A 12,640-nucleotide genomic window follows, 5' to 3' on the forward strand; every position below is an offset into this window, starting at 1 on the left:
GGTGAAGATCACCGTGACTCTTGCATAAGGTAGAAGATAATAATAAAGGATAGGCCGTTCGCAGAGGGAAGCAGAGGTTGCCATGCGCTTTTATGGTTGGATGCACAAAATCTCAATGCGAAAGAACGTCACTTTATATTGCCCCTTGTGATATGAACCTTTATTATGCAGTCTGTCGCTTTTATTACTTCCACATCACAAGATCGTATAAAGATTATTTCTCCCACACCAATCAATCATACATATTTAGAGCAATTTTTATTGCTTTGCACTGATGACAACTTACTTGAAGGATCTTACTCAATCCATAGGTAGGTATGGTGGACTCTCATGGCAAAACTGGTTTAGGGATTTTGGAAGCACAAGTAGTATTTCTACTTGGTGCTGAGAATTTGGCTAGCATGAGGGGGGAAGGCAATCTCAACAAGTTAGAGGAACCATGACAAAATACTTTATCTCAGATATAAGAAAGACATAACTCATTACGTTGTCTTCCTTGTCCAACATCAACTCTTTAGCATGTCATATTTTAATGAGTGCTCCCAATCATAAAAGATGTCAATGATAATATATCTATATGTGAAAACCTCTCTTTCCTTATTACTTCCTATTAATTGCAACAATGACCAAAGCTATGTCTGCCAACTCCCAACAACTTTTAATCATCATGCTCTTTCTATGTGAAGTCATTACTCTCAATAAGATCAATATGAACTTTTTATTTCTTTTTATTATTTTCTTCTTTCTTTTATTCACCCAAGATCATGGCAAAATAATCAAGCCCTTGACTCAACACTAATCTTTATTATATATAGCTCACGGACTCGATTACATAGAGAGTTCATAAAGCAAAACTCAAAACTAGATCATGCGATAAACTTTTATTCTACTAGATCAAGATACTACTAATAGGATCGAACTAAGAAAAACGGTAAAGATAGGAGTTGTGATTGTGATACGATACCGGGGCATCTCCCCCAAGCTTGGCAGTTGCCAAGGGGAGTGCCCATACCCAGATACTCAATTCTTCTTTGTTGGAGGAGACGGTGGAGGTGTTGTTGATGATGCGGGCTTGTCATCCATCTTCCAAGGCATAGGTTCACCATCAGAGAAAGATGATCGAGTCTCCAGAATCCTCAAATCTGTAGCCAAACTCATTCTTTTGAATCTATATTCATACTCACAGTTTTGGTTTTGAAGGTCATAGACTTGGGCTTGGAGGTGCTCGATCTTCTCATGTAGCTTGAAGATGGCCTCCTCGATGTTCTTGGCATCCGGCTTGTAGTTGTTAGTGAACTCCGCGAGCATCATGTGTCTAGCATTGATTCCACGCTCAACCATCCTTTGGCACTTGAAAACTTGTTGCTCCACTGCTTCGAGCCTTGTCTCGATGCTTCCGGTCCCCTTTGGTCCCTCTTCATCGCGGATGTGCAGCAACCCATCACGCAACTCAATGGTCTGAGGGTGTTGCAGCACTTCCGCGAGGTAAGGGTTGATGACCTTCTCGAAGAACTTGTCCTTGGAGGCGCTTGGCGCCGTCATGATAACCTAGATCTGTCAGAAAAACAGCTCGAAACAAAAACAAGAGATTTTTGCATGATACGGGAGTCAAAACCTTTGGGAGGTTATATAATTAATTTTTACCGACCAAAATACGTAACGTGCAAGAAAACGGAGTCCGGAAGGCACACAAGGTGCTCACGAGGTAGGGAGGCACGCCCAGGGGGTAGGGCGCGCCCACCACCCTCGTGTCCTTCCCGGACTGCTGCTTAATTTTCATTTTTCTAAATATTCCAAAATGGAGAAATATTGCCTTAAAAATTGTTTTGGAGTCGGTTTACTTACCGTACCACATACCTATTCCTTTTCGGAGTCTGAAACATTCCGGAAAGTGTCTCTTATGTATTCCTCCGGGGTTATGGTTTCAATAATATTGGTTTCAACATTTATGGGATTACCTGAGATATAATGTTTAATTCTTTGACCGTTTACCACCTTTGGATTTGTGCCTTCGAAGTTGTTGATTTTTATGGCACCAGAACGATAAACCTCTTCGATAACATAGGGGCCTTCCCATTTAGAGAGAAGTTTTCCTGCAAAAAATCTTAAACGAGAGTTGTATAGCAATACATAGTCACCTACATTAAACTCACGCTTTTGTATCCTTTTGTCATGCCATCTTTTTACTTTTTCTTTAAACAACTTGGCATTTTCATAAGCTTGGGTTCTCCATTCATCAAGTGAGCTAATATAAAATAACCTCTTCTCACCAGCAAATTCAAAATCATAGTTGAGTTCTTTAATAGCCCAATATGCCTTATGTTCTAGTTCGAGAGATAAGTGACATGCTTTTCCATAAACCATTTTATACGGAGACATACCCATAGGATTTTTGTATGCAATTCTATATGCCCATAATGCATCATCAAGTTTCTTAGACCAATTCTTTCTAGACCTATTAACAGTCTTTTGCAAAATTAATTTGAGCTCTCTATTGCTCAACTCTACTTGACCACTAGACTGTGGGTGATAAGGAGATGCAATACTATGATTAACATCATATTTAGCAAGCATTTTACGGAAGGCACCATGAATAAAGTGTGAACCACCATCAGTCATTAAATATCTAGGGACTCCAAACCTCGGAAAGATAACTTCTTTAAGCATGTTAATAGAAGTGTTATGATCAGCACTACTAGTTGGAATAGCTTCTACCCACTTAGTAACGTAATCAACAACAACTAAAATATGTGTGTATCCATTAGAGGCAGGAAAAGGTCCCATATAATCAAAGCCCCAAACATCAAATGGTTCAATAACAAGTGAATAATTCATAGGCATTTCTTGACGTCTACTAATATTACCAATTCTTTGACATTCATCACAAGACAAGACAAACTTACGGGCATCCTTGAAGAGAGTAGGCCAATAAAAACCAGATTGCAATACCTTATGTGCAGTTCTATCTCTAGCGTGGTGTCCTCCATAAGACTCAGAATGACACTTGCGTAGGATCTATTCCTGTTCATGCTCAGGTACACAACGTCTAATAACACCATCTACTCCTTCTTTATAAAGATGTGGGTCATCCCAAAAGTAATGTCTCAAGTCATAGAAAACCTTTTTCTTTTGCTGGTATGTGAAGCTAGGTGGTATAAACTTAGCAACAATATAATTAGCATAATCAGCATACCATGGAGTACTACGAGAAGTACTTATAACATTTAATTGTTCATCAGGAAAATCATCATTAATAGGTAGTGGGTCATCAAGAATATTTTCTAACCTAGACAAGTTGTCTGCAACAGGGTTCTCAACTCCCTTTCTATCAACAATATGCAAATCAAATTCTTGTAGCAAGAGAACCCATCTAATAAGTCTAGGTTTAGCATCCTTATTTTCCATAAGGTATTTAATAGCAACATGATCAGTATGAATAGTCACTTTAGAATCAACAATATAAGGTCTGAACTTATCACAAGCAAATACAACTGCTAAAAGCTCTTTTTCAGTAGTAGCCTAATTTCTTTGAGCATTGTCTAGATTCTTACTAGCATAATGAATAACATTTAATTTCTTATCAACTCTTTGCCCTAGAACAGAACCTACAACATAATCACTAGCATTACACATAATTTCAAAGGGTAAATTCCAGTCAGGTGGCTGAACAATAGGTGCAGAGACTAATGCTTTCTTAAGTATTTCAAATGCTTCTAGACAATCATCATCAAAGACAAATGGTATATCTTTTTGCAATAAATTAGTTATAGGCCGAGAAATTTTTGAGAAGTCCTTAATGAACCTCCTATAAAAACCGGCATGGCCAAGGAAACTTCTTATACCTCTGATGTCCTTGGGACATGGCATCTTTTCAATAGCATCAACCTTGGCTTTATCAACTTCAATACCTCTTTCAGAAACTTTGTGCCCCAAGACAATACCTTCATTAACCATAAACTGGCACTTTTCCCAATTCAAGACAAGATTAGTTTCTTCACATCTCTGCAAAACTCGATCAAGATTTCTCAAGCAATCATCAAAAGAGGAACCATAGACGGAAAAGTCATCCATGAAAATCTCACAAATCTTTTCACAAAATTCAGAGAATATAGCCATCATGCATCTTTGAAAGGTAGCAGGTGCATTACATAAACCAAAAGGCATACATCTATAAGCAAAAGTACCAAAAGGGCATGTAAAAGTAGTCTTTGATTGATCTCTAGCCAACACAAGTATTTGAGAGAAACCATAATAACCATCTAGAAAGCAATAGTGTGTATGTTTGCATAATCTTGCTAGCATTTGATCAATAAAAGGTAAAGGGTAATGATCTTTCTTAGTAGCTTTATTTAATTTGCGGAAATCAATTACCATCCTATAACCTGTGATAATTCTTTGTGGAATCAGTTCATCTTTATCGTTAGGAACAACAGTAATACCTCCCTTCTTAGGGACACAATGGACATGACTTACCCACTCACTATCAGCAACTGGATAGATTATACCTGCATCCAGAAGCTTTAGTATTTCTTTTCTTACCACTTCTTTCATTTTAGGATTCAGACGTCATTGAGGATCACGAACTGGTTTGGCATTTGCTTCCAAATTTATTTTATGTTGACATAGAGTGGGACTAATGCCCTTAAGATCATCAAGAGTATATCCAATAGCATCACGATGCTTCTTCAGAGTTTTCAATAATCTTTCTTATTCATGCTCTAAAAGGTTAGCACTAATAATAACAGGATATATCTTCTTTTCATCAAGATAAGCATATTTAAGATTATCAAGCAGAGGTTTAAGTTCAAACACGGGATCACCCTTGGGTGGAGGAGGATCCCCTAAAATTTCAACAGGCAAATTGTGTTGCAGAATAGGTTCCTATTTAAAGAATACTTCATCTATTTCCCTTCTTTCATTCATGAACATATCATTCTCATGGTCTAGCAAATAGTGTTCTAAAGGATCACTAGGAGGTACGGCAATAGAAGCAAGACCAATAATTTCATCCTTACTAGGTAATTCTTCCTCACGATGTTGTTTAATAAATTTAGAGAAATTAAACTCATGAACCATATCATCCAAGCCAACAGTAACAACATTCTTTGTGCAATCTATGGTAGCATTGGCAGTGTTTAAGAAGGGTCTACCAAATATAATGGGACAAAAACTATCTTGTGGGGAACCAAGAACAAGAAAATCAGCAGGATATTTAGTTTTCCCACACAAGACTTCAACATCTCTAGCAATTCCCATTGGTGCAATAGTATCTCTATTAGCAATTTTAATAGTAACATCAATACCTTCTAACTCAGCAGGTGCAATTTCATTCTCAATTTCTTCATATAGGTCAATAGGTATTACACTAGCACTAGCACCCATATCACATAAGCCATGATAACAATGATCTCCTATTTTAACATAAATAATAGGCATGCCTACCACAGGTCTATGTTTATCTTTATCACAAGGTTTAGCAATTCTAGCAGTTTCACCTTTGAACTTAATAACATGCCCATCAATATTATCAGACAAGAGATCTTTAACAATAGCAATATTAGGTTCTACTTTAACTTGCTCAGGAGGTGTATAAGTTCTAATATTGCTTTTACGAACAACAGTTGAAGCTTTAGCATGATCCTTTACTCTAACAGGGAAAGGTGGTTTCTCAACATAAGAAGTAGGAACAATAGGATCATTATAAGTGACAGTCTTTTCTTCAACTTTAATAGGTGCAGCTACTTTTACTTCTATGGGAGGATGATATTTAAACCACTTCTCCTTAGGGAGATCAACATAAGTAGCAAAAGATTCATAGAAAAAAGCTACTATCTCAGAGTCAAGTCCATATTTAGTGCTAAACTTACGGAAAATATCGGTGTCCATAAAAGATTTAACACAATCAAACTTAGGTGTCATACCTGACTCCTTACCTTCGCCGAGGTCCCAATCTTCAGAGTTGCGTTTAATTCTATCCAATAAATTCCATCTGAATTCAATAGTCTTCATCATAAAAGAGCCAACACAAGAAGTATCGAGCATGGTGCCATTGTTTTCAGAAAGCCGAGCATAAAAACTTTGCATAATTATTTCTCTCGGGAGCTCATGATTGGGGCATGAATATAACATTGATTTAAGCCTCCCCCAAGCTTGAGCGACGCTTTCTCCTTCACGAGGCCAGAAATTATATATATAATTGCGATCACGATGAACAAGATGCATAGGGTAATACTTTTGATGAAATTCCATCTTCAATCTTTTATAGTCCCATGATCTCATATCATCACATAGCCTATACCATACCAATGCATCTCCCTTCAAAGATAAAGGGAAGACCTTATTCTTAGCAACATCATCGGGTATACCTGCAAGCTTAAATAATCCACAAACTTCATCCACATATATTAAGTGCTCATCAGGATGCTTTGTTCCATCTCCTGTAAAAGGGTCAACTAGCAGTCTTTCCATCATATCCGAAGGAAATTCAAAAGGAGTTTCATTTTCAATAGGTTCAGTAGGTTGAGGAGCAAATCTTTGCTCTACTGGACGGGGTGAAAATACCCTGAACAAGCCCCTCAGAGAATTACTTTCCATAGTAACAAGTGACAGTAAATTTCAGCACACTATATAAAATTTTCCTTACCAAATTCCACCTACCAAAGGCGCTACACTCCCCGGCAACGGCGCCAGAAAAGAGTCTTGATGACCCACAAGTATAGGGGATCTATCGTAGTCCTTTCGATAAGTAAGAGTGTCGAACCCAACGAGGAGCAGAAGCAAATGATAAGCGGTTTTCAGGAAGGTATTCTCTGCAAGTACTGAAATAAGTGATAACAGATAGTTTTGTGATAGGATAAATTGTAACGAGCAACAAGTAACAAAATTAAATAAAGTGCAGCAAGGTGGCCCAATCCTTTTGTAGCAAAGGACAAGTCGGAACAAACTCTTATAATAGGAAAAGCGCTCCCGAGGACACATGGGAATATTGTCAAGCTAGTTTTCATCACGTTCATATGATTCACATTCGATACTTTGATAATTTGATATGTGGGTGGACCGGTGCTTGGGTGTTGTTCTTACTTGAACAAGCATCCCACTTATGATTAACCTCTATTGCAAGCATCCGCAACTACAACAAAAGTATTAAGGTAAACCTAACCATAGCATGAAACATGTGGATCCAAATCAGCCCCTTACGAAGCAACACATAAACTAGGGTTTAAGCTTCTATCACTCTAGCAACCCATCATCTACTTATTACTTTCCAATGCCTTCCTCTAGGCCCAAATAATGGTGAAGTGTTATGTAGTCGATGTTCATATAAAACCACTAGAGGCTAGACAACATACATCTTATCAAAAATCAAACGAATACCAAATTCACATGACTACTCATAGCAAGACTTCTCCCTTGTCCTCGGGAACGAACGTAATTACTCACAAAGCATATTCATGTTCATAATCAGAGGGGTAATAATATGCATATAGGATCTGAACATATGATCTTCCACCAATTAAACCAACTAGCATCAACTACAAGGAGTAATCAACACTACTAGCAACCTACTAGCACCAATCCCGGACTTGAGACAAGAATTGGATACAAGAGATGAACTAGGGTTTGGAGATGAGATGGTGCTGGTGAAGATGTTGACGGAGATTGCCCTCTCCCGATGAGAGGAGCGTTGGTGATGACGATGGTGATGATTTCCCCCTCTGGGAGGGAAGTATCCCCGACAGAACAGCTCTGCCGGAGCTCTAGATTGGATCCACCAAGGTTCTGCCTCGTGGCGGCGGAGTCTCGTCCCGAAAAGTTCCTTCCTATTTTTTTCTCATCGAAAGACTTCATATAGGAGAAGATGGACGTCGGAGAGCCACCAGGGGGCCCACGAGGTAGGGGGGCGCGCCCTAGGGGGGGCGCGCCCCCACCCTCGTGAGAAGGGTGTGGGCCCTCCAGCCTTCATCTTTTGCGAGGATTTTTATTTATTTATTTTAAGACGTTCCGTGGAATTTCAGGCCTTTCTGAGTTACGCAGAATAGGTCTCTAATATTTGCTCCTTTTCTAGCCCAGAATTCCAGCTGCCGGCATTCTCCCTCTTTATGTAAACCTTGTAAAATAAGAGAGAATAGCCATGAGTATTATGACATAAAGTGAAATAATAGTCCATAATGCAATAAACATCGATATAAAAGCATGATGCAAAATGGATGTATCAGTGCACCTCCCCCGGCGCGAGTTGACCAAGTCGCTGGACCCAACGGAGCCGCTGGCCCTCAAGCGCCGTCGCCACACCACCATGCTATCCAGGTAGGCGCCCTACAACAGCACATATGTGGTACTGTCACTGCTGGCACTGTCAGGAGCTGAGAGATGGTGCGATCCACATCGTCGTCACCCAAGCCAAATATAGCTACGGAGGCCATGGCGCGGGCCCAGCTGCTGCTAAGGTTTCCACTGGCGGCCGAGCAGATGGACGAATGGCGTGCCACCATCCAGAGTTTTCTCAGTTTCACCAAGGCTGCGGGCTCACAGTGATCTGGCCCGCCACGGCCTCCCCAAGCGACGGCGACGGCTCATGCTATTGGTCGTACGGAAGGGGCCACCCCCACGATACAGTCCCCGCCACGGTAGCCAGCACGAGCGCAGCAAAATCAAGAACCTGATGACGTCTCGATGGCCTTTTCTGACCCTCGAGTGCGTCCAGGCCGACGGCGAGCCCTGGATGACAGGCGAAGGGGAGACACATGCGTCGTCGTTGAGCGACGCCGCGATGACCGCCGCTGGCTCAATGGTTGTGATGGTCCTGATGTCGATGAGCCTGCACTCAATATTGGCGGGTGCCTACCTTTGAAGGTTGGGTGCCCTGCCCTTACTCGTGAGCTACGGCAAGTCCGTTGGCCATCCGTTCGCACGTTCAAACTAGAGATACCTGAGAAGTATGATGGGAGGCTGAACCCGACAGAGTTTATGAGCATCTACACCCTCGCTATTCAAGATGCTGGGGGAAGATATGAGAAGGTGTTTGCCAATTACTTCCTGTTGGCTCTCAAGTCCAATGTGAGGTCTTGGCTGATGCACCTACCGGAGAACTCCATTTCGTCGTGGGCTGACCTGTGCCATGAGTTCATTGGCGCCTTCACGGGCGGCCATCAAGAGCCAGGGTGGCCCAGTGACTTGCAGCTTCTCCAACAGAAAGAAGGAGAGACCCTCCAGAAGTATTTGCAGAGATTCAGTAAGGTCCATAGGAACATCCCGAATATCCATCCAGCAGCTGTGATAGCTGCCTTCCAAACCAATGTGCGCAATCTCAGGATCCGTTCCAAGATGAATGTACAGTTGCCCAAGACTGTGAAGGAGCTTTATGCCTTGGTGGATAAGTGTGCTAGGATGGAGGAGGGAAGGAAGCTACCCGGAGAGGAGGATTGCATCAATGTCGACTCAGAGGATGATGACGATTCCACCCGTCAGAAGAAGAGCAAGAAGCACAATAAGAAGCGCAAGGATAAGGCAGTGATGACTGTTGAAGGACCGGGTACACCTAGTACCGTCAAGAAGGCTAAGGCCGAAGCCCCCGGCAAGGAAGCTGCCGTGTGCGCTGACTACAGGGAGGCTGCGGCTGCCGAGAAGGCCGGGAAAGGTGATGGGTCGTACTGCAAGATTCATCAGACCAAGGGCCACGATCTTCAACAGTGTTATCAGGTTGAGCAGCTCGTTAAGAGGCAGGGAGCAGAATATGAGAAGCGTGACAAGGAAAAGGGTTAGAATGTCGCTGGCGGTAAGGGCCGAGGTGGTGAAGTAAATCACCCTGGCAAACCCCTCCGGTACAAAGAAAAACCGGCCAGAGGTCGAGAGAAGGAAGCCTCTAATGATGAGAGAGATGGAGGGGATGAAGAGGAAACCAGTGAGCACGAGTTCCAGAAGGCCACTGACGCCCTGTGCATTGACGGGGGTGCATCCCTACACACCTCTCACCGCCAACTCAAACGGTGGGCGCATGAGGTTAATGCTGTGGAACCAGCACCAGAGGCCCAGAAATAGCTCAAATGGTCATGCACGCCCATCATCTTTGATGAAGAGGATCATCCTGACCGTACCACTATGGTTGGATGTTTGCCATTGTTGGTCTCTCCAACAATTTGCAAGCTCAAGGTCACAAATATGTTGGTGGACAGCGGGGCCAGGTTGAATTTGATTTCCCAGAAGGTCATCAACAAATTTTAGATAGCAGAGGAAGAGTTAAAGGTCACCGACACGTTTCAAGGAGTTAATCCGGGCAGGAGTCATCCTAAGGGAAAGATCACGTTGCCTGTGACGTTTGGGGGAGAGCTAAACTACCGGACTGAGAAGATTGTCTTTGAGGTCGACCTCCCCTTGCCGTAAAATGGGATCCTTGGATGCCCAGCCCTGGCTAAATTCATGGCGGCATCCCACTATGCCTATAACACCTTGAAGATACCTGGGCCAGTAGGAGTCATTTCCATCCCATCAGATGAGAAGGACGCAATCATTTGCATAGATAAGATGTACCGTGACGCAGTCGTGGTAGAGGCAGCGGCAGCAGCAGTTCCTGCCAAGGAGAACAGAGGGAAGAAGAAGGATAGCAAGGACGCTGGCAAGGAATCTGGGAAGCGTACTTCTTCAGAGTACGCTGCACCTATTGATGACTTGCTGGAGAGTTCCAACAGCAAAAGATCCAAGGTTACTGCACCACAAGTGAAGAAGGTCCTGACAGGGCTGGCTGGTGTTGATGGTACTTTCACTATCAGTTACACCCTTGATGAAAAATAGGAAAGCGCCCTCGTTGCCTTCCTGCGGGCGAATATCGATGTGTTTGCCTGGCAACCATCTAATATCCCCGGTGTTCCCAGGGACGTAATCGAGCACCACCTTGCTGTCTGCCCACATGCCCGACCTGTCAAGGAGAAAGTCCGGAAGTAGGCCTTGGAGAGGCAATAGTTTATTGCAGAGGAGATCAAGAAGCTTGAAGCAGCTGGTTTGGTCAGAGGAGTGCTCCATCCACGTGGTTAGCAAATCCAGTGGTGGTTCCGAAGGCTAATGGGAAACGGAGGCTTTGCATAGATTTTAAAAATCTCAACAAGGCTTTCCCGAAGGACCCATTTCCCTTGCCGCACATCGATCAGATTGCGGATTCCACTTCAGGCTGCGATTTGCTTTCCTTTCTGGATGCATATTCTGGGTATCACCAAATCTTCATGTCCAAGGAAGACGAAGAGAAGACCTCGTTCATCACCTCATGTGGTAAGTACTGTTTTATCCGCATGCCATTCGGATTAAAGAGTGCCGGGTCTACTTTTGCAAGGGCAGTCCAGATTGGTTTCGAGCCACAGCTACACAGAAACATTGAAGCTTATATGGATGATATTGTGGTCAAGACCAAGGACAGAGCGACCCTTTTCCAGGATTTGGAGGAGACATTTGCTAATCCGCGCAAGATCAACTTGAAGCTCAATCCGGAGAAGTGTGTGTTTGGCGTTCCCTCCGACAAGCTACTTGGGTGTTTGTGTCCCATCGGGGGATCAAAGCCAACCCTGACAAGATCAAAGCTATCGAGATTTGGTGAGGCGTTTGACAGGGTGTGTTGCCGTGCTAAGTAGATTCATTTCCAAGTCTGCTGAGTGCGCCCTGCCATTCTTCAAAATCCCGAAGAAGGTAGGACCCATGAAGTGCACCCTAGAAGCAGATGTGGCTTTGCAAGAGTTGAATGCCTACTTGTCCTATGTGCCCAGATTGGTTGCTCCCAAACCACAAGAGTTGTTGCTGCAATACTTGGCGGCAACCAACCAAGTGGTTAGTGCGGCCTTGGTGGTGCAACGGGAAGTGGACGAAGCAGAAAGTGAGCAAGGACCGGAAGAGACAGATAAGGATCAGGACATAAATGAGCACCGCAGCAAGAGAAACCCCAAGGACATGGCAAGGAAGAAAGTGGTGCAACGCCTAGTGTATGATACCTCTCCATCGTATCTATAATTTTTGATTGTTTCATGCCAATATTATACAAATTTCACATGATTTTGGCAACAATTTATATGATTTATTGGACTAACCTATTGATCCAATGCTCAGTGCCAGTTCCTGTTTTTTGCATGTTTTTGTATTGCAGAAAATCCATATCAAGCAAAGTCCAAACACGATAAAAATTTACGAAGAATTATTTTGGAATATATCTGATTTTTGGGAGTTGGAATCACCGCAAACAGAGTCCCCGTGGTGGGCACAACCCACCAGGATCCGACCCTTGAGACAGGCACGTGGTGGTGGGTTCTGCCCACCTCATACGTCGGATGGAGCTCTACTTCGGTCGCAAGGAAGCTTATATTCGGAAAAAATCGTGTTAAAATCTTAGCGCAATCGGAGTTACGGATCTCCGGGAATATAAGAAACGGTTTTCAGCCAGATCCGGGGAGCGTGAAACAGAAGAGAACAGAGAAGGAGATCCAATCTCGGAGGGGCTCCCGCCCCTCCGCCGCCATGGAGACCAAGGTTCAGAGGGGGAACTCTCCTCCCATCTAGGGGGATTCCAAGGAATAAGAAGAAGGAGGGGGGCTCTCTCCCCCTCGCTTCTAGTGGCACTAAGTGCTACCGGGGCAACGATCGGGACGATGATCTACATCAACAATCT

Source organism: Triticum dicoccoides, chromosome 3A (genome assembly GCF_002162155.2).
Source record: "Triticum dicoccoides isolate Atlit2015 ecotype Zavitan chromosome 3A, WEW_v2.0, whole genome shotgun sequence".
NCBI classification, from domain to species: domain Eukaryota; kingdom Viridiplantae; phylum Streptophyta; class Magnoliopsida; order Poales; family Poaceae; genus Triticum; species Triticum dicoccoides.